This window comes from Lissotriton helveticus, chromosome 3_1 (assembly GCF_964261635.1).
Source record: "Lissotriton helveticus chromosome 3_1, aLisHel1.1, whole genome shotgun sequence".
Lineage (NCBI taxonomy): Eukaryota > Metazoa > Chordata > Amphibia > Caudata > Salamandridae > Lissotriton > Lissotriton helveticus.
Window position 1 is genome coordinate 396,883,329 of NC_136061.1, and position 22,387 is coordinate 396,905,715.

The window sequence follows — 22,387 nt, forward strand, 5'->3', positions numbered from 1 at the left end:
AAAGACTTTTTCTTCTGCGAGTATGGCATTAAAATCAACAAATGCCACTTGCCTTATGGGAAGATATGTGCATGCACTTATGGACTCTATGCGTACATTGATCCCTAAGGTTCCAGAAGATTGCAGGAATGACTTTGAGGACGTTTTATCTGACACTCAAGCGGCAGCTCGTCAGGTCATCCAAAGCGGCCTCGATACTGCGGATTCTGTGGCAAGGATCATGGGCACGGCGGTTGCCACAAGGCGTTCAGCTTGGTTAAAATCCTCTGATTTTTCGGCTGATGTACAGTCTGCTTTGTTGGATCTGCCTTTTGATGGTGAAGGACTCTTTGGCAAAAAGGCAGACACAGCCTTGGAGAGGTTCAAGGATAGCAGGGCAACTGCTAGATCTCTTGGTCTTCAAGTCAGAGGTTCTACGACCAGGAAATTCAGAGGTTTTGGTCGCTCTTCCTTTCGTACATTTAGACAAGGTCAGCAGCAGCAACAACAGCAGCAGCAGCAGTAAAATACCTTGTATAGGTCGTACAGGGGAAAGCAAAGGGCGCGTCCTCGAGGGCGTCAAGCCTCTTCCTCCTCCACCTCCTCCAACCCCCCAGCCACAGAAAAGCAGCCCTAGATCCGCCATTCAGGATCATGTGGGTCCGGTGGGGGGCCGGCTTACCCACTTTCTACAGGATTGGGAATCGGTTACATCAGATCTTTGGGTTCTCAATCTCATAGAAAATGGGTATGCCCTTCCCTTTCGGGAATTTCCTCCCAATTACCCTCCTTGCCAAGGATATTGCTCAGAGGAACATCTGTTGCTTCTTCAGGAGGAAGTTCTTACTCTATTGAAGAAGGGTGCGATAGAGGTGGTCCCAGAGCAGGAAAGGGGTCAGGGATGCTACTCCCGGTATTTCCCGATACCCAAGAAGGATGGCAGACTTCGTCCAATCCTGGATCTCAGGATCTTGAATTTTTATCTGAAGCAGGAGAAATTCAAGATGCTCACCCTTGCTCAGGTTCTTCAAGCATTGCTGGAAGAAGACTGGATGGTGTCGCTCGACTTGCAGGATGCGTATTTCCACATCCCCATCCTGAAGTCGCACAGGAAGTATCTCCGTTTTACGGTGGGATCGCAGCACTATCAGTTTGCTGTCCTTCCGTTTGGTCTTACTACTGCGCCTCGAGTCTTCACCAAGGTGATGGCGGTGGTGGCTGCGCATCTCAGAAGGTCAGGGATTCCTGTATTCCCTTATTTGGACGACTGGCTGATCAAAGCAGAGTCGTCAGAGAAAGTGCTCCATCATCTGCGAGAGACAACCCAGTTGTTGTACAGGTTGGGTTTTTCGATAAATGTGCCCAAGTCTCACCTGGTGCCCTCCCAGCGCAACCTGTTCATAGGTGCTGTACTGGACACAACTGTATGTCGTGCATTTCCTCCTCCCCAAAGGATTCGCGACATACAGGAAATGATTCCTTTATTTTACAATGGAGCGGTTGTTCCAGTCCTGAAGGTCCTTCGCCTGCTCGGTCTGATGGCTTCATGCATTCTGTTGGTCAACCATGCACGCTGGCACATGAGGGCGCTCCAGTGGTGCCTCCGCAGGCAGTGGTATCAGCACAACGGAGATCTCAGGGAGTCAGTGAGGATCTCCAGAAAAGCTGCGGCGGATCTATCTTGGTGGGGCGTGGAAGGCAACCGGTCTCAGGGGAAGCCTTTTCAGTTGCCTCCTCCGGTGGCCACAGTGATAACGGATGCATCCACTCTAGGGTGGGGTGCACATCTGGGGGATCTGGAGGTCAAGGGTCTTTGGTCTCCAGAGGAAAGGTTGCTTCACATCAACCTTCTAGAATTGCGGGCGATACGTTTGGCGCTCAAGGCCTTCCTCCCTTCCCTTCAAGGTCAGTCGGTTCAAGTCCTGACGGACAACACGACCGCGATGTGGTACATCAACAAGCAGGGAGGAGTAGGGTCACAGTGTCTCTGCAGAGAGGCTCTGCGTCTCTGGTCCTGGGTTCAGGACCATCAGATTTGTCTGATGGCAAATCACCTGGCCGGAGTTCTGAACGTTCGTGCAGACAGTCTCAGTCGGCAGTTCTCTGCCGACCACGAGTGGAGGCTTCACCCGGAGGTGGTTCACGACATCTTTCGGATGTGGGGGACTCCTCGGGTGGATCTATTCGCCACTCGCGAGAATGCTCACTGCCTGTCGTTCTGCAGTCTCCAGTATCCGTTGCAAGGAGCCTTGGGGGACGCGTTTCAGTTGGGTTGGGGAAATCAACTCCTTTACGCGTTTCCTCCCATACCTTTGATTCCTCGGGTTCTGAGGAAGATTCGCCAAGACCGGGCCCAAGTCATATTGGTCGCCCCGGACTGGCCAAGAAGGGTGTGGTATACAGATCTTCTCCACCTCTCTTCTCACCCGCCGCTCCGTCTCCCTCTTAGGGCAGACCTCCTCTCTCAGATGGAGGGGCAGGTTCTACACCCCCACCTCCAGACATTGCACCTTCATGCCTGGAGATTGAACGGGGCAACCTGAATTCCTTTTCCCTCCCGCCTGACGTTGTGGATGTCATCTTGTCAGCCAGGCGTGACTCCACTAAGTCCATCTATTCTTATAGACGGTCGAAGTTTGTCACGTGGTGTGGGGAAAAGTCTATTGACCCTTTGAGAGCCCATTTGTCTGATATTCTCCAGTTTGCCCTTTCTCTGGCGCAACAGGGTCTTGATGTTGCCACAGTTCAGGGCTATCTTTCAGCGCTGTCGGCATTTCTTTGTTTGCCTGACCAGCCGTCTTTTTTTAAATCTCCTGTTTTAAGATTTTTGAAGGGCCTCACAAATAAGTTCCCTCCTACTCCTTTTATTGTGCCTCAGTGGGACTTGAATCTTGTATTGACCTTTTTGATGGGTGCTCCCTTTGAGCCTCTTCACAAATGTCCTTTGAGGCTTTTGACTCTCAAAACAGTCTTCCTCGTTGCTATAACCTCGGCAAGGAGGGTAAGTGAGCTTCAAGCTCTTAGTTTCAAGCCCCCTTTCTTGACCATTCATGCTGATCGAATGGTTCTTAGGACCAGGGCTGCTTTTCTGCCTAAGGTGGTAACTCCCTTCCATCTAGGGCAGTCCATTACCCTTCCTACCTTCTATCCTCCCACTCACCCTTCTAAGGAGGAAGAGAGACTGCACCGTCTGGACCCCAAGAGGGCGGGGTCTTTTTACTTGGACAGATCTAAAGACTTTCGTTTGGATGACCAGCTCTTCATTGGGTTTGCTGGCTGCAAGAAAGGAAGAGCGGTCCATAAAAGAACCTTGTCGAGATGGATCGTCCTCTGCATTAAGATCTGCTACTCTTTGGCCGGTAAGGAACCACCAGAGGGTATAAGGGCTCATTCTACAAGAGCTAAGTCTTCGACCTCAGCATTGGCTAGAGGTGTGCCTGTAGAGGATATTTGTAGAGCGGCAACTTGGTCTTCCCTCCACACATTCGCGAAGCATTACTGCTTGGATTCCGAAGTGAGGAGGGACGGTCACTTTGCTCGCTCTGTTCTCCAGGATTTCCTGGTTTAGAAGAGTGGACACCCTCCTCCGGGAGTGGGGACTGCTGTGGGACTCTATTCACAAGGTGAGGAATCCACACGGCAGATGTATCTATCAGAAGAACAAGTTACTTACCTTCGGTAACGCTTTTTCTGGTAGATACAATATCTGCCTGTGGATTCCTCACTGACCCACCCGCCTCCCCATTGTCCACTCTTCTATGCCAGAGTTACTGTAATGTAATGTATATATATTTTGTTGTCAGGGAAATGTTTCAATTGCTTTCCTGCATTTGCTTTACACTGTGTGTTTTACCTTTACTATTGTGTACTGTGTATACTGTATACCTTTCTACTGTCATTGGTCCGTCCGTGTGCCTCGATGGCACGGAACAAAGGGCGGAACTGATGTCATCACGCTGGCGTGGGCCTATTGTAGGCGTCGGTGACGTCAGCGGAGTCGCGAGCGATGACGTGTCTCTATGACGTCCGAGTCCACGTCGGCGCGAGGCTACAAAAAGAATTTCCGAATGTTGCTGACGCAAGGGGATATTCACAAGGTGAGGAATCCACAGGCAGATATTGTATCTACCAGAAAAAGCGTTACCGAAGGTAAGTAACTTGTTCGTCTACTTCATACTGCTCTCTTCCAACAGGGCACGATAAACGTGCAAACAGCTTTCTACTGGCACACCCCTAATAGACAACCAAGGTCCGCCTCTCTCAGGAAGGTGGAGATACCGAGATATGGTAAAGCCTGATTGGGGGGGGGGGCAGAGGGGCGATCCTTCCGTTTGTTTCTGCCAAGTTATGGAATACTCCTCCCACCCATATTGTTAGTCTTTCCTCCCACGCTGCCTTCAGCAAGTAGCTGAAAATCTGGCCCTTCTCCGTTCCGTGATGCTAGCTGTGGTCGTCTCTCTGGTAGTGGCTCTTCCTTAGCTAGCGCTTTGACACCCTTTGGTATGATGTACTTTACAAACCTCAAAACACAAATAAGTCATAGCTCACCTGCTCTGTGAAATTCAGATTACAAGACATTTCAGGGCCAAAACAAATTAAGACTACATTTCTCTTATAGGCAAGCTTAACAAGAACAGGGATGCATGGTTTATTATTTCTCTTGAATGTTTTGCTCGAATGCCACAAAAATTGCTATTCCTACTTTTATAAGAGTAAACCCATTTACAGCCATAAATAGAACTATTACAATTGTTACTCCTTCATCCAAAAGGCATCAATATATTGGACTTCTACAAAAAAAAAAGTGAGTTGTAGCATGGCCTGCGTCTCTGGAAGGGGCATTTTTTCCAAGGAGGACTTTTATTTTAACATCAAGTCAAAACCTGTTGACGTTTACTTCACTGGACTGCAGTTTGCTAATTGTTTAGGTCTCACCTTAAGACAGCCCATGCGCAGTCTGTTGGAAGACTTATTGTTATCGTTATAGTGGGCTTAGAGACAGCCTATTGCTTACTATTGGTTGGCTTTATTTTTCACTCTCATTTGTTTGCTTCCAATTTGTCAGATTACGTGGGCTTTGCTTCCTCTTCTTGTGTTTGTCCCTACCCTTGAGCTCGTTCGTGTTTCGTGTCCTGCACTGCACCCTCATTGCAGCAGTGGGCTTGGCTGACAACGGAAGGTCAATTTTACTATTTTAACTCAAGCCCTATTTGGGTGAGAGTTATAAATTCCCTAAGTATTTTAGGAAGTATTGATAAGTAGTAATTTTGAATTGTAGAAACTGCTGCCCTGATGGCGCAGATCAGGGCAACAAAATAGGAATACCTACCTTTGAGCATGGGCCTGCTGCTTATGTCCTTTCGCTGCCTGCTTTTTGGAGCATTACTTTTTTATTTTTTGTTGACAACTCCATGAGAGTGCACGTGTTATTCACCTATCTCCCTGTGCTTCTCTTCCCTGTACCCATCATTTTATGTTCCTTTCACTCTCTCATCGGTGTGCTTCTCCCCCACTCCTACTAAGATGCTTTTTCAGTGGGCTCCTCCACACTCCACTTTGTTCTGTCTCATTTGCTTTCCCCCACCCCTGCTCTGTGTTGCTACTCTCCATCTGCACCCCCATGCTGCTTCCCAACTGACCTTTCAACTTTTAAAAAAAATCATGAAAAAAATCAACACAATTATATTCGCCATTGAGGACATGGGGGCACTCGCCAAAAGAGTACACGGCTGGATAACGCTTAGAGACTACGGAATATTGCAACCACAATCTTACCTTACAACCAGAGTACAAATGTAGACAAAATAAAAGTTTTGAAAGATACGCCTTGGAGTAATCCCGATCACCCCTCATCTGCCACCTTGGGAAAGGAAAGACAGCCCGCAGTTCTGCTGCTAATGTGGAGTTGGCAAGGAAGACCTTATTCATGTTGTCTGCATTTGCCCTAACCTAAAGGATATCAGGCATAGCCTGTTACACCCATCTTTTAAGCTGCACGGTATTCAAACCTGCAGGCAGGCAGTTAAACTGTGCTTTAATCCAGTCAAAACAGAATTAAACTGCTGGCTCACAAAGTTTTTCGGCTTGGTAACAAAAAGGCACAAGAGCATGCTGTGCGTGGACCAACAAAACATAGCCTGAGTAGGGCATTGCCTGACGGCAGCTTGAAACACCCGAAGTCACATTTAAGTAATAAAGGCATAACATGGAAAAGAACAGCCTGCGTTTAGATCAACAACGTCAGCACTAACTTCACCATGGGAAGACTCCCAAAATGTTTTAACATTCTTTATTTGACTAGTACAATTGAAAACAAGTTCAAAGAGCGAAGCTTAGGACATCCACGACTAGGATTTAGATAGAGAAGTATAAGCAATTTAAAGACTAGCTCCCCTAAGGAACTCTGTCTAACTTCTTGGGTCATGAGACACCAGCACTTCATGAACTGTCAACAAACTCGGCACTGCACAGTGTAATCTTATACAATGTTTAAGGCAGGCCTCTAAATTTCACCCCGATTCTGTAAAGCTGCTGCCCAGACTAGGTCAATTATAAACTCTTCACTGTTCCAGAAGTACAAGCACTTAGCAGGCCACTCGATTAAGAACAACTTCTAATCATCTGTTTGACCTTGATGCATTTGCACTTTATTATCTACTGACGATTACAATTTGAACTGTGTAATCTTTAAGAAGTTGCTTAAATGAATTTTAATATTGTTTTATCATTGTAAAGTTTTGTATTAATTAATTACAATAAACGTATTAACTTACCATGCTGCTTCCGCCTCATGTGATGCTTATACCCCTGCTGCTCTCCACCCCTCAATTTCACCCACACCATTTTTTTTTTTACTTTTTAAAAGTTACCGATCCAACTCAGTAGTTGGAAAGGAAGCAAAAGTGGCTGTAATCATTTTAAAGCTGTTTGCATGTGTGGTGCGCGCACGTACAAAATTACGTGGCCGGCCACATTATAGGCTTTTTTCCCTCTCATCTTACTAAAATCCATTTGCAAAGCCAATAGTTCCTAAAGTTCAGAGAGATTTGCTTTGCTAATGCTTGTTTGATCCAAGTATGTTGCTTACTTTTTGGAACTTGAATAATGCACAATCGGATATTGGGATTGCATCACAGTACCATCACTTATATCGGGATATGAGCCAAACATACAACCCTCTAACCTATAAATAAAATGTGTAAGAGAAAAAATAAACATGAGGGACCACACCTGTGCATGAAGAATTTGAAGAAAATTAATGAATGTGTGAATGCTATTGATATCACAAAACTGCACCTATGATCATGATTGTGAGAAAGTGCCATCTTTCTTGCATGGTATGCCCCCACTTTTTGCTGAAGTGCTTTGACTGGGTGTGCCCTGGGCTCCTACCAATCAGGTGCCCAGGGCCTGTGTTCCTTCCCTAAACCTGTGTTGAACTAAAACCCAATTGGCATCTCTTGCCACATGTCAACCCCTGGTAAAAGGTACCCTAGGTACCCAGGGCATTGTAACCAGAGAAGACCCATAAGGGCTTCAGCACTTATTGTGCCAACCTTAGGGGCCCTGTACCTTGACACTCACACACTGCCTTTGCAGGCTGAGTGTCCTGGTGCAGAACTAAACAGAGTCGACATGGCACACATCCCTGTGTGCCGTGCCCACAAACACACTTCGCTGGCATACATCAGTCACCCCTCTAGCTGGGTGCACTATGCTAGTGGTGAGGGCACAGGTGCATGAGCCCTGTGTCCCTACAGTACACAGGGCCATTCCTGGGCACTGTAAGTGCAGGGATAGGGGGTGTACTCACCCCAGGACAGGGACCCATTGGTCCCTGCCCTTACCCTACCTGTAACGCACCTACATTTAGTATTTAGGGGCACCCTGAACCTTCCTTCAGCAGATCCGATTTGAAATGAAGAAAGAAGAACAAGACGCCCTGCTGGGCAGCTGCTAACAAGAGGACAACACCAACTGACTTGGCCCCAGCCCTACCGGCCTGTTGCTCCTTGAACCTGCTCCTGATAACCCCCAGTGTCTCCTGCGAACAGCAACCTTGAAAATCCCGGAGGACCTGCCTACCTTGCTCAACTAAAAGACTGGGACAACCATGAGCAATGGATCTGCTAAAAAATCAACACCCCTGGTGCCAGCCAGGAACCGCAAATCCAGCCCACTCTGCACCCGCTGAGCCTGGCCTGTGCCCGAGTGGACAAAGACCCTGAGGACATCCCCCCGGCGATTGCGTCCTGCAATCCAGAGCCCAAGGACCCTCCTCAACGACCCAGACGACGCCTGCAGCATCACAACCAGGGACCCCTCCAAACGCGACCAGCTGAGGGTAAGATTTCCTGACGTCCAAAGACACCCCTCCACCCGGCGCCACACGTCCCCCTGTGCCCAACTCCTGGGTGCCTACCTACCCTCCAAGATCCAAACTTACCTCTCGAAGTGTTGGTCGCTCCAGAAGAATCTCCATCCCAGAGCCTGCAGCCTTTGTTCATCTTCCAAGTCTTCCATTGAATAACATTGAGCGCCCGACGGCTCAAAAGCACCCTGCACCCAGCCTCCCGAGTGCCCCTGGAGCCTTTGTCCTTATCTACTACCCCATTTACCCTGAGCAAGTGACCAGGAGCCCAGCTCCCACAGCTTCGTGGCCTGCTTGCCAGCAGCCACCAACCGAAGGCCCCCTGCCTCCCATAGGATAACATTGGGCCTAAGTACCTCTGCACCCGGCTGCCCCTGTGCCGCTGAGGGTGTACTGACTGTACCTACCGGACCCTGGGAGGGCCCTGAGTCTATGCCCAGAACCTTAACTCTGCCAGTCGAATACTTAACCAAAAGCCGATAAATCACTTTTCTTACATAGAAGAATTTTCAAGTGAAACTAGTCAATATTACCCTAAGTGTGGAGTTTTGAAACTTTACAATATTCATCTAAAATCAGTTGGACAACGAATTCCGATTTACTCACCTGTTATCAGGAGAGAACCCAGTGCTGCATCTTTTAGCCCAGCACTGACCCTGAAATGTAATTTTAACCGTACTTACCAGTAACTTGAATTTCCTTCCATAGGAATCCATGGTCTGGTTTCACCAGAAAAGTTTTGAAGTGTCAATTTTCAAAAACTACAAATATTCCTTAAAAATCACCTGTATGACTTAAACGCTCTCTTTCAATTGTTTACATGAGATACAGCAGTGCTGGATCCAGGATCCAACACTGAGTAAGAAAAAGTAACGATAACATTACTTACCTGCTAAGTGAATTTCCTCCCATAGGATAACATTGGTGATTCTTTGTGAAAAAGTTTTTGTGTCAACTTTTAAAATACAATAATATTCCTTAAAAATCACTACCAAAACACTTTTAATTAACTGTTTACAGGAGATGTCCCAGGACTGAATCTAGGATCCAGTCCTGTGGTTAGAAAAGTAATCCATAAAGTAACTAATTGTATTCATCTAGAAATTCCCATTGAGCTCAATGTTGCATTGTGTTAGAAATTGTGTTGCCCATTGCAACAACTGTAACTATTGTAATCAAAAAGTATATTGCCTATTTGAAAAGTATTTAACTAAAGTAACTCATTCTGAGAAAGTATATTTTGATACCTTGTTGGTTCTAAAATAAAACAACTATATATTTTGATACAAATCAATTGGCCTAGAGTTCAGTTCTTGAGTGTGTGAGACCATTTGTTGATCGAGTGTGTACAACGAATGCTTTACACTGTCCTCTGATACTGCCTTACTGCTCGACCAAGCAACCACTTTAGAGAGTAAGGTTATATCTAACTTTAGCCTCTGCCAAACCTCTGGGGACTGTTGCCTCTGTGCACACTGTACCTTACTTTCATCCAGTATATACAGAGCCACTTTCTTACAAGGATCAGTGGAGTATTAATGGAAAATTGTGCGAGTTTGTAAGTCCATGTACATGGAACAAAATATAATTCCAATAATACTCCTAATACTGTTTTAGGATGATCAAACTTGTTATGGTGCTCTTACTTGACGGTTTAGTAATAAAGAGCCAAAAATGTATTATCACCTTTTCATCTTGTGTTTTAATAAAACTTGGTTCATCAAAAACAAACTGCATCAACCAACTTACATAAGTCACACAGGCTTCACTTCATTTTTTGTATTTATTTGTTTTACTTTGCATATTCTTTGAATGTACAACTTTAGTTCAAAGTGATGAGAATCCTAAGATTTTTTAACTGTCCTCAAATTTCCAGTTAGCTTGTACTGTCTCCTTTGGCCAAAGGATGGTCTGGAGCCCTTGAAAAAAACTTTCTTTGTGCACTTTACATTTCCTCTTATTAGGCTTTACCTTGTTTGTTGGTATGCCTTTGCTATGCCTGGGGTCACTGGAATTATGAGATTCTGCTGCTGTGGCATTTTTCTCATAATTAAGAATTTGCCGCATTGGCCACATAATCCATCATCTGCTGCATAATTTGTAGGTTTTAACAAAAATATTCCTAGCTCAAACTAATAAATAATTACCAAAAATGCAGCAACGCTTGTTACTGTGAAGCGGAAGGCACTGCGCAAAAGCAGACTGTTCACCTTCCAGTTGAATATTGCTGCATTTTGGTGTTAAACTAGTACTAATAAGGTTAGACTGTTGTACAGTGTTAACGTGTAACAATGACAATATAATGAATTGATAGGATTACTAAATGCCCCACATAATTTACATTGTCTTGCCGCATGATTCAGTAAACCCTGACGCCTAATTTGGGCCTCCCTTGCCGGATAATTCCAGTAACCCTGCCAGTGCCTATGTGTTGTCACTGTGCTCAGCAACACCCTCTGTGGAAGAGATCTCAAGTTTGCCCCAAAGAGCATGCCCGACCTGTTGCAGTTGTACATAAACCATGTCTAATAGTTTACAGTGGCATGGTGCCGTCTCCTGTTGTGGTACAAGATTCTATACATCATACTATATTAAGGCATTTATATATTCGTCAAAGTTATGTTTTACTTCGCTGAGCGAACTGCCAGTCATTTTCCACCATGAACAATTTCAGTTTTAAGACCCAACTTTAGTTCCTTCGTTTCTTGATTCAAAGCAATGGACAGGACTTTTGCATTGTTTTCAAGAGAAACAAAAGCAAAAGACTGGCAGGATTGCCATTTGTGCGTGTGCATGTGAATTTGTGTAATGCAAACGTAGCTAAGAAGCAGCTTGTGATGTTTCTCCTTTGCCCCCACACTACACACTGAGGCTCTGTAATTGATAACTTCTTTATTTGCATTTGTTATCAAGCAATTATGAGCATAAGGGCGCCGAGCGTCTAACCACAATCGCTCCGGTCGCCAACTGTCGTTTCTTCCTTTCGCGCCTTCACCAAAGCCCCGTACTGCGCCTGCGCGCGCCTCACGCTCTCGTCTATGGCGTGACGCGTCATCGCGTTCACGCTCATAGACTAGAGCGCATACTACATATCTCCCCTTTTCAACAATAAACAAAGTGTCCCTTTTTCCCAACTCTCACTGAGTGTCCATGGTCCCCAATAGTCTCTGGAGGGCACTCAGGTCTGAATGTCTATGACTAGTGTCCACTCATTTCAAAGTCTCTATATCGAGAGGGCACAGTGACCGCCCTGCCACTACGGGTGTGTCTTACCGGCATGTTCTCGTCCGCTTCTCTTTCACCTCCTGATCTCGCACCGTCTCTCTGATCTCCGCTCGGTGTTACCTCGGTCGGTGCACCATCTCTGGCTGTAAGCCCTGTGATTGGGTTTTCCTTCTCACTGTCCTCTCCTGTTCCATCGGGCAGGATTTCATCACCTTGCTCTGGTCGAGGCCTGGTTTCACGGGAATCCACTGGTGTCTCTATCTCCTCCATTTTGGGCCACACTACTATCTTGTTTACTCTGGCCATGCGGTCTTGTGACCACACCCTGCCATCGCTGAGGAGTGCTGCCCTGCCTCGCACCTCCTTGACCTGTAACGGCTGGCTATACTTGCTTTCACCTTTCTTTTGTAGGGTAGGGAGTTTAACCCTGACCCACTCTCCTTCTTCCAGCTCTGCCTCTTTCACATTGCGACGTCTGTCATAGTGTGCAGCATAGATCTTTTGGGCCTTTTCCAAGTTGTGCTGAACCACCGCAGGGGACCATTTGCTAGTGATGGTCTTCTCCCTCCACACTACATTGTCCCGGGTGAATGGATGCCGTCCTCTCAGCACTTGAAATGGACTGTACCCCACAGCCGTGGGGGTGATCCTGTAGGCCCACAGCATACTCAACACTTCGGTCTCCCAGTCCTTTCCCTGCGTGATGGCCGCCTGTATGGAGCCCATTACCACGCGGTTGAACCGCTCCACTTGACCATTGCATGCTGGATGATATACTGCCGTGTGTTTAGACTCAATCCCATTCCTCTTCATGAATCTGATCCATTTGTCCGAGACAAACTGCGGGCCATTGTCACTGAGGATGTTTTTGGGAATACCTTCTCTTAAGAACACCGTCGTCAGGAATTTCAGAATCGTGTCCGTATCCATGGATTCTTGAATGTCCACTTCAGGCCATTTAGAATACTTGTCTATTACCACACATAAATACTTGTTCACACCTTTGCTGTCCAGTACAGGTCCCAATATGTCAATGGCCACGTTCTCCCAGGGGCCCTGTGGCGTGTCAAACTTCCCTAAGGCGGGCCGGAGTGGTCTCAGTACTTTATCCGCTCCTTGGCACTGGCCGCATTCTCTCACTTGCCTTTCTATGTGGACATCCATGCCTGGCCACCAATACATTTGTTTGACACGTGCCTTGGTCTTCACGATACCCAGGTGCCCCTCGTGAAGTAGAGTTAATAATCTGGGTATTATTGAATCTGGAGGCACGACCCTCTCACCTCTGTAGATGAACACTCCCGAGTCACTCAGGGACAGCTCTTCTCTCATTTCATAAAACCTCCGTACTCCATCGGTGAGCCTCCTTTTGTCAGGCCAGCCCGACGTCAGATGTCTCTTTAACTCTACCTTTTCCACGTCCTGATCATAGGCTGCCGCCCATTCCTGGATACTTATCGATGTCTCATGGTCCTCCATGCTGGCCACCATCTCTTCCTTATCCAGGGCATCCACCGGCGCCGCCTCCATCGCCGCAGCTCTGCTGAGATAATCGGCTACCCTGTTCTGCGTTCCTGGCAGGTACTCCACATCATAGGTGTAATCGAGCAGCTTGAGAGTCATCTTTGCTATTCTCGGGGTCGCTGTCTCATGACCCGAGGACGTCAAGACTTTGATCAAGGGTTTATGATCGGTTTGAAGCTTGAATCTTGTGCCCCACACGAACTGCCGGAACTTGCCTAAGGCCCAGGTGACTGCCAGCATCTCTTTTTCAATGACGCTGTACCTTTGCTCCGTCGGGGACAATGCTCGTGAAGCAAAGCTGATTGTTTCAGTAGCTCCATCCTCTCTCACTTGCGCCAACACCGCTCCTAAGCCCTTATCACTGGCATCTGTAGTCACCACTGTCTTGCCCATGGGGACATACCCTTGCAGTGGAACAGCATGGCTGATGCAGTCTTTTATCGTATCAAATTCCACTTGCGCTTCTGAGTCCCACTCAAACTTTGTCTTGTCTCTGATGAGTTGCCTCATTCTATATGTCCTGGTGGCGAAGTGCCTCACAAACTTACTATAATACTCGGCCATTCCAAGGAATGACCGCACTTCCTCCTTGGTGCTGGGAGCCTTGGCATCTCTTATGGCCTTCACATTCTGTTCCTTGGGTGAAATTCCAAGCGTACCAATCTCATGACCCAAGTATGTCACTGTGTGGGTACCAATCTTGCATTTGCTCCATTCCGCCGTTAGCCCCCTGTTTTGCAGTACTCCCAGAACTCTATGCAGCTTGCTGTCGTGATCTCCTTTAGAAGAGCCCATCACCAGGATGTCATCCTGAAAGTACTGTACCCCCGAAATGTCCTTGAACAGCCGATGCATCAGCTTCTGGAATACAGCCGCTGCGGATGCCAGGCCAAAGGGCATCCTCCGGAACTGGTAGCACCCGAAGGGTGTAATGAAGGCTGTGTACTTCCTACTCGACGGATGCAGCTCAATCTGATAGTATGCAGATGTGAGATCTATAGTGGAGAAGTGGGTTACACCTTTCGTCTTGGCGAGCATCTCCTCGATCCTGGGCAGGGGAAATCTCTCTACTATGAGATTTTTGTTGAGCTCGCGGAGGTCAACGCAGAGACGAACCTGTCCATTGGGTTTCTTGACCACCACCAAGGGGGATAGCCACTCCGCACTGTCCACCGGTTCTATGATGCCTTGCTCTTCCAGCCTCCGAAGTTCTTGTTGCACCGCTCCGCTAGTGGATATGGGTATGTTTCTGACTTTGTGCACTACTGGTACTGCACCCTCCTTGAGGACCATTCTGTGGACGAACTTGTCCAGTTTTCCGACTGAGCCATCGAAAACCTTGGGGTAAGCAGATTTCCAGTCTTCATCTCTCGTGAGGGGCCACTCGTCCGTCAAGAGAATCTGCTCTTTTCCACCTGGGTTGAGTATGATTCCTAGATCTCCTGCGTCTCTCCACCCCAGCACTGAAGGACCTCTCTCTGCCACATACAGGGTGCACGTGGCTGACCTCCCTCTGAATTCAAATACAAAGTCTCGGCACCCCACTAGTGGAATGGCATTCTCGGTATACGAGATTGGTTTGATGTCCGGCGGCCATAGGTCTGGCCCCACTACTGGCACGAAGTCTTCTTCCCAAATGGATCTTTGCACGATAGTCCAAGGGGATCCTGAATCGACGGCCACATGTACCTTCACTCCCCCTATCAGCATGTCCGTGCGAGGCTTGTCTCTTCGCTTCCCCGCCACTTCAAGTACCTGGTCCTCGATGCATAGCACCAAATCGCCATCTTCCAGGTCGTCCTCCTCGCTGACGTCTGCTGTGGCCGCATCGACGCACTTGACCGTGGACTTCTTCCCCTTCTTGCGGCATACCTTTTCAAAGTGGCCAACCAGGCCACAAAACGAGCATCTGGCGCGGGACAGCGTTTATCCTGTGCCGAATGTGCCGTGCTGCCACATCTGTAACATGCAAACTTGTTGTCTGAGCCTGGGCGGGCCATCTGTTTCCCTGTCCATCTCGAATCCTTCCTCTGGTCTCCATACACCCCTCTGGGTTTGCTGGGCTGGGGCGCCTCGTCTATCTTGTTAATCATCTGTCTCGGTGCGCCCTCTCGTTTGGCTGCATCAGCGCCGCGTTTTGACATTTCAGCCTTTTTGACCATAGCAACAACCTCTTTAAGTGACGTCTCGCTTTGCGCCCAAAGTTTGTCCTGGACAGCCCTGCAGGTGGTATGCATGACAATCTGGTCTTTGATATACTCCTCTTGAAGGGCACCATACTGGCACGTTATGGCCAGGCGCCGGAGTGCTGCCACATAATCATCAATCGATTCACCCGTCTCCTGCCTCCTCTGTTGGAAATTATACCTGTCTATGGAGACACAAACTGCTGGACGATAATGGCTGTCCAAGTCATCTAGTGCATTTTTAAAGACATCTGTTTCAGTCGCTCCCCTCTCCTTGGGCACCAGGTTCTTGAATACTCTCACCCCTTCCGGGCCCAGGTTGTGGAGTAGCAGTCTCTTCTTCCTTTCCGGGGTGAATGCCCCCTCATTTTCATCTTCAAGTGCCTCAATGTAATTTTGAAAGTATTCCTTCCAATCTTCCCATTTTAACTGTGGTTCTCCCGGTCTAGGCAGGAATGGGACGGGGGCCATCAGGGCCGACGCTTGATTCGCCATCCTGACTTCACCTCTGGGGTCTACCACTTGGGCACCTTGTTGAATGGGTACACCGGAGGCCCCTGCACTCCCTGCCGTGTCACCTTGCCCTCTGGGACTACCTGGAGTGTTGTCCCTTATGGCCTGCGTGGGGTTGTCAGTTTGTGCCCCCTCCTCTGTCTTGGGGGTGATGCCTTTGGCTGCCAGGGTGCTAGCTGTGCTCTTCGTTCCTTATCCCAGCACTGACCTGGTTGTTGGAGCTGTGGTGTGGCTTATATTAGTGCTGTTTCGCTGCTGCCACGCCCTCTGCTCGTCCTTGTTGCTATTTGTCCCTCTGGTTGGTGTGGGGCTGTTGTAGAGTCCCTGCTCCTGACCACTGCGCTCCCTGATGTTCGTGGTCCCAGCCTCGTCGCCACTGTGATGTTTCTCCTTTGCCCCCACACTACACACTGAGGCTCTGTAATTGATAACTTCTTTATTTGCATTTGTTATCAAGCAATTATGAGCATAAGGGCGCCGAGCGTCTAACCACAATCGCTCCGGTCGCCAACTGTCGTTTCTTCCTTTCGCGCCTTCACCAAAGCCCCGTACTGCGCCTGCGCGCGCCTCACGCTCTCGTCTATGGCGTGACGCGTCATCGCGTTCACGCTCATAGACTAGAGCGCATACTACACAGCTGAGTGCTGTAAACGCTGGGCGGGCAGTGTGGAGACTTGGGAGAAGTCGAAGGATATCCCGAACACGATAACTAAACCCGCTTTTACTCCGCCCATACTTAACTTCCTGAGCAGGTACGAGGCCCATTGGTGAGCTTCACCCACCAGATTTGGGATAGGTATGGGTCACGGACAAGCGTGCGTGACTTTTCCACCGGGACGCGCCTAGATGAGAGTACCTAGTACTAGAACCCCATCTGGTCACCCGTGCGTCTATTACAGTGGCAGGAGCGGCGGGGATCCATTCGGGCTGGAGCTCTCGGCCCTCGGGCGCGAGTCTCGTGCAGCCTGCATTCCGCGGAATGGCGCGAGTCGACCCCCGGGCGTTATCCCTCATGGAGCCTGATGCGACTTATCCACTCGCGGCAGGTGGCGACAGTGTGCGATGAGCCTGTGACGGAGTACACTGCTGTTCGCACGTGCGTGTAGAGATCAAAGGGCTCGGTTCTCTCTCTGGGGCACTCGTGCTCTAATCTTCCACTCTTCTTCAGTTATGCCATCCACGTGATCCTCGTGCCCCTTCAGTCTCATCAGGTGACCGCCCCTTCCCTTTCCTGTTGTTGTCACAAGTCTTGATAAAGGATACTTTGATTGAGACGTCATGTAAGCGAAGCAGGCTCCTGTGGCAAGTCAGTACAAACTCTTTCCTAGCCCGAAAATGTAAACGCACGTAACGTGGGCACACCAGCGTAACTGACAAGCTACTCTGTGCAGTAGTGGCAGGGCTTTAAGCGCGCTGAAAAAACGGCGGGGGGGTGGGGAGGGGGAGTTTGGGAGTTTGGGGATTTGGGGGGGGGGGGAGGAGAACGACATCGATATCTGTTGTGTATAGTGGTGCACAAATACACGTTGACAAATCCAGAAGTACACAACTTTGTCTGAAGCCGAAAGCCTGGCACATCTTCCTCCAAAAGTCCTCTCTGCCGTTCTGCCCTCCCAAAGCTCAATGGTCTATATAGAACATTCTACTCCCTTTGACCATATACATAGCAACAGTAGAACATACCAGTCTCTCAAAGGCGCTTAATCTATGTACCAAATGGCGTGACTTAAACATGTAAGATAACAAGCATTTACAATGCAACGGTCTCGCCTTTGCAAAAGTTAGAGCTATTTGCATTGTAAATTACAACATTTTTATTTATGTGTTGGTTTTGAAAACAGATAAATAAATGGCATTGTCATTTACAATGCCAATAGCTTAATCTCTCGCAAATGCGAGACCTATTGCATTTGCACACACACACACAGAGCCAGAGCCACACACACGCAAACACACAAGCTTGTCGCTCACACCACCCAGATCGTGCTACAGAAAAATACAAAGAATGAGAGCTAGATAAACAGAGGGTGGCCCCTTCCTGAAGCCGTGCTCACTAAGAAAGAGAATGTTCACGGTGAGTGGTTGTTCATATGACGTGGCATGTTCCGTGTGCTACAACCTCAGGTGGTGTTTTTCATGTTATACATCTGTTATCGATCTGTTATTTAAGGTAACACGAAAGTTGAAATGCTGTTTGCACAATACTGCCTTGTGACGTACCACCTGCTGCCATTGCTTGTGGTCAGGTAAACATATAAGATCTGGGAAATGGGCTCCGTTAAAATACACATGCCTTATCGAGTGCAATAGGCAATCCTTGATATTAAAATCCCCAGCCCAAATAATAGTAATACCTACCACAAACAACTCTAATTCTTCCTGAAGAGAATGGAGCACTGCACTGTTGGTGGTATCAACCCTATTATTGTAGTAATTTCTGTAATTAACCAACACAATACCCGTCTCATTATATATTTGGAAATACAAAAACTGAAAGTCACTCACAAAAGCCAGCACGCACCCACAGAACTCGCTGACCACAGCCCTGTAGATATGTGGACGCAGTTCTCTCCATGAAGACACCCAAACCCTGCAGACAACAGCCCCAGCGACCGGGAGCACAAGAGGTGCCTGACAGACGGTCTCCTTAACTCGGTAATGGAAACTGCAGTGCGGTGGTCTAGGTTACCGCATTTACAAACACGAGCTTTACTGGATTCGGGTGGAGCTGAAAGAACGGAAAGCAAACATCTGGGTTGTGGGGTAACATTGTAACATTGGGAAGAAAGTCATTGGGAAGAAAGTCACTGGAAAGAACCAGGCTGCAGACAAATTTGAATAGCCCACTTGAAGTAAGGAGTATACATTGAGATTAGGACACACCAAGTCATGCAATACATAAAAAGTAGAGCAGGTCTCGCTTGCAGCGTCTCACCTTGTTCATCAATGCCTTAGGCGCGGGTTGCGGTTCGTCGCCGCGCCCGGTGGACCAATACCCGACCCGGGCAGGTTGGGAGCAGACCCAGAGTGCAATTCCCTTTATTTTCGTAGCCCCACTCTGGTTCAATGAACACTGAAACGAACACAACTTGTGTCCCTTCAGCACCGCAGACAGGCTGGATGCAACTGACTACGCGCAATACCCGCCTCCAGAAGAACTGAGCTTCCTGCTCAGACTTCCTGTAGCTACCAAACAAACTACACGATTGGTTGTGACTAAGACAGATGTGAAGAGTGCGCTCTGGGTAAGGGGAGGGCTACCATTCCAGCCAATAGAAATTCTCTCTGCTGCCAACATGCGCTAGAGTAAAACAGGAAGTGTTTCGTGAATGGACGGTAAGAACCCACAGAGGCACCGATTGGGTGGCTTTTTTTTACTGTTTGTTTCTGTTTTTTTGCTATTGGCAGGGTGAACGCCGACTGAGCGTGGGATTCGCGCTAAACTCGAAAGTTTAGGTTATTTAGTACTTCATGGAACAGAATACAAGGCATCCTTCGTAGGCGAAGAAGAATCAGGCCCGGCCGCTAATTGGCTTTGAGTTCTTTGATTGATGTTCTCCTTGACAGTTTTCCCACAATTTATTGTCGAATAATAGACAGAAAAGAAAGACCAATCGAGCATTTCAGAACTGTTCTGATCAAGAACACCGATACAATCTCTCTGCTGGCAAATGGCTATAGAGGTCGGAATAACAACAAGCAGGAAATGGAGTGGTCGAAGTGGGGTGGGGGAAGCCAACCAGAACAAGCGCTCGCGTAGCGGTTGTCTGACGTAGCCTTTCTCTTCCCCCGACTTCCTTCTGCTGTAAAAGTTTTCTAATCTTTATGGGGCAGGCCCCATAAAGATAACAAATCTTTTACAGCAGAAGGAAGTCAAGTAAGCCAGTCTGAAAAGGACGGGGCTTAGAGAGAAAGAAGAACGTCACTAGGACCTCTTCTCCAATGGCTGGCCGCCGTTTAGGACGCCAGCCAATGGAGAAGAGGGGCGGGGCTTAACCTCGCTAGTGAGAGTTCCTCTATCTCATTAAGTCTCGCCAGCTCGACTGCGCATGTGCGCAGTCTTTCGCAGGCAGAGACTTAAAAACTCTCTACTGGCTGGTATTCTGCTGCATTTTTCTGATATTGCATGCAGATATAAAATCGAACTGGCATGCACTTAAAACAAACCCAGACTACTGGATTTATCAATGGCTGTTAGCTGCAGAAAATGAATGAGTAATAACAATGACTTTGTGGTAAATTATAGTGAAAATGCTTCAATTCTGTCTATACCACTCCATAAGAAACGGTAAATAAAAGTCCTTGTAAAATGCTTACTTTTATTTATTGTGGGCTTGAAGAAATGGCTAGAAGCTGGTAATACTTGGCAGAAGTTGCCTGTCAGTAGCCTCGTCAGTGCCGGCCTGTTACATTTAGAGCCTGAGCTCTGCACTTCACCCCTCCTGCCCTCTGCGGATCCCACCGGCCTGCACATTCAGATCACTAGCAGAGTGATAGTATCTTCTGATTAGCTCCTTCGCGGCAGCATGCATAACAAAGGAGTCTCTCCATGGTTACAACAAAGGCTGGTGGTGGCCGGTACAAACGTGGCCATTAATATGTACTACAAGTTTAACAGACTATAATGTACTTGTAATAGGGTAGATGGAATATCCACCACTTTTGCATTGGAGTATGACAAACTCCAAATAAGGCTGTTTGACGTAATAAATGTATTCATGCTCGCTTGCTCTTCCCCCAGGTTGCAGCTCACATTAGAAGTCAATTCAGTGATCTATAATAAAAGCCTTTATTCGATCACTTTGAAACATCGTCCCCGTTTGAGGATCAGCATGAAACCTTTACAGATAAAGTATGCATCAATATTAAATTTAATCTAGGGAGCTTTTCTGCAGATTGGTGAAGTGAATACAACTTCATGTATGGGTGCCAGAAGCAAACTCAGGTTGTATTTCCCATCGAAAATCATGTAGGGAAGATTTTGTCAAGCAAAGAACACAAAAATAACAGAACACAATTGATCACCACAACACGTGGTATAAACACAGAACTTGTGGAGAGGGGGGTTCCCTTTTCCTCTCAATTTGGAGTACACATTCCAACATTCCTTGAAAAAGCCCTCACAACAAGCATTACAGATGTGCTACTAGTTGGAACTTCTAGCTAGCAGATATTTGGATTTCCATGGGAACCATTTTCACAACTATGGACTGTAAAACATTTTTTTATAACACAGAGGCGGGGAGGACACCACCCCCCTTCAGCAAGAATCAGAACACACTTCAGAAGGGTAGAAAAAGCTTTTGAAAGTAAAAGGTTCACTGGCAGCACACTATGATCTGCAGGCCACTAGCCACATTTTTTCACCCATTTAACTAATCATGCCGTGTGGGTGGGGTGGGAACTAACCAAAGGATTATATAACAAAACTCAAGACATTGACAGTAAAAATATTTGTAAAAGCAATGGTGATGCGCTTTGCTAAGATAAAAATAGAATCTACGTTATAAAAACACATAAAACATTCCCTGGCATTTTTCAGTATAAAGCAATCTTAAGACTATTATCTAAAACTGCCTCTCACTGAACAAAGTGACCAGCGCCAAGAAACCGTCCGGTGAATGCCGCGCTTTATAAGTAATTTTTACATTACATTACATTACAAAACATCTGAAATTCATCAGTTGTACTTTGCAGCCTTAACTCCACCTGTCCGAGAATGCCCCACTTTAGACATCACCAACCTGCTTTACTGAAGACACAGACAGTTCCTGTGTGCCCATAATGCGTATGCATGCAGTAGAGCCCTACCTATATATAGGTGAACCATATGCATTTGTACCTGTTGCATATAATGCACTGTTTCAGACCATGGGCTAGATGTAAGTAATACTTATTACCGAATGGCAAATACCGAATTTTACCGATTCGGTATTTACTAATCGGTAATTGCTATGTAGGAAAATAACTAAACAAAAAACAAACAAAAATAAATAAAAATCGGTAAAAATACCGATTCTGTAAGATTCGGTAATTACCGAATCAGTATTTGCCAATGATTCCTATGGGCCTTGAAGCCCATAGGATTCAATAGCAAATACCGATTCGGTAATTACCGAATCGGTAAATATACCGATTCTGTAAATTAAGCCTACCTACATGTCAAATCCCAAATACCGGTCGGTAACGGCCGAAATCGGCCGTTACCGACCGGTAATTGACGACCTACATCGGGCCCCATATCTTGTAGATCAGTGCCCTGGTAGTGAGAACAGGGCATTTCCAAAAACCATGGCAGGCTCGGTCGCCGGCCATGCACTCTATTTATTATGTCCCTGAAAGTAAATGCAGGCCCTAGGTCACACTGTACAAAGAACACAGAGACAGATCATGTTAGGGGTTCTCCATCCTGTGTATGAAAAACCATGCATGAAACAGCAGGGAAGTCAAGCACTGGATTTACAACGGCTTAAAGCCTTTGGGTTTTTATTGGATATTAGTGTTTCCTGTATCTCACAGGCGTTTCATCAATGCCATTGGGCATCCCTTTGATTTCATTGGTGCATCATTTCTGCTTCATCTGCCATTG

General features: G+C 47.2%; 2 protein-coding genes across 3 annotated transcripts in view; one reads left to right on the forward strand and one right to left on the reverse strand.

Moving 5' to 3' along the window:
* WDR81 (WD repeat domain 81) overlaps positions 1-22,387 on the reverse strand; it is a 187,134-nt gene that overhangs the window by 137,650 nt on the left and 27,097 nt on the right. The gene's annotated exons all lie outside the window — the stretch shown is intronic.
* Positions 1-22,387, forward strand: part of CRPPA (CDP-L-ribitol pyrophosphorylase A) — a 274,423-nt gene that overhangs the window by 133,931 nt on the left and 118,105 nt on the right. The window lies entirely within an intron of this gene.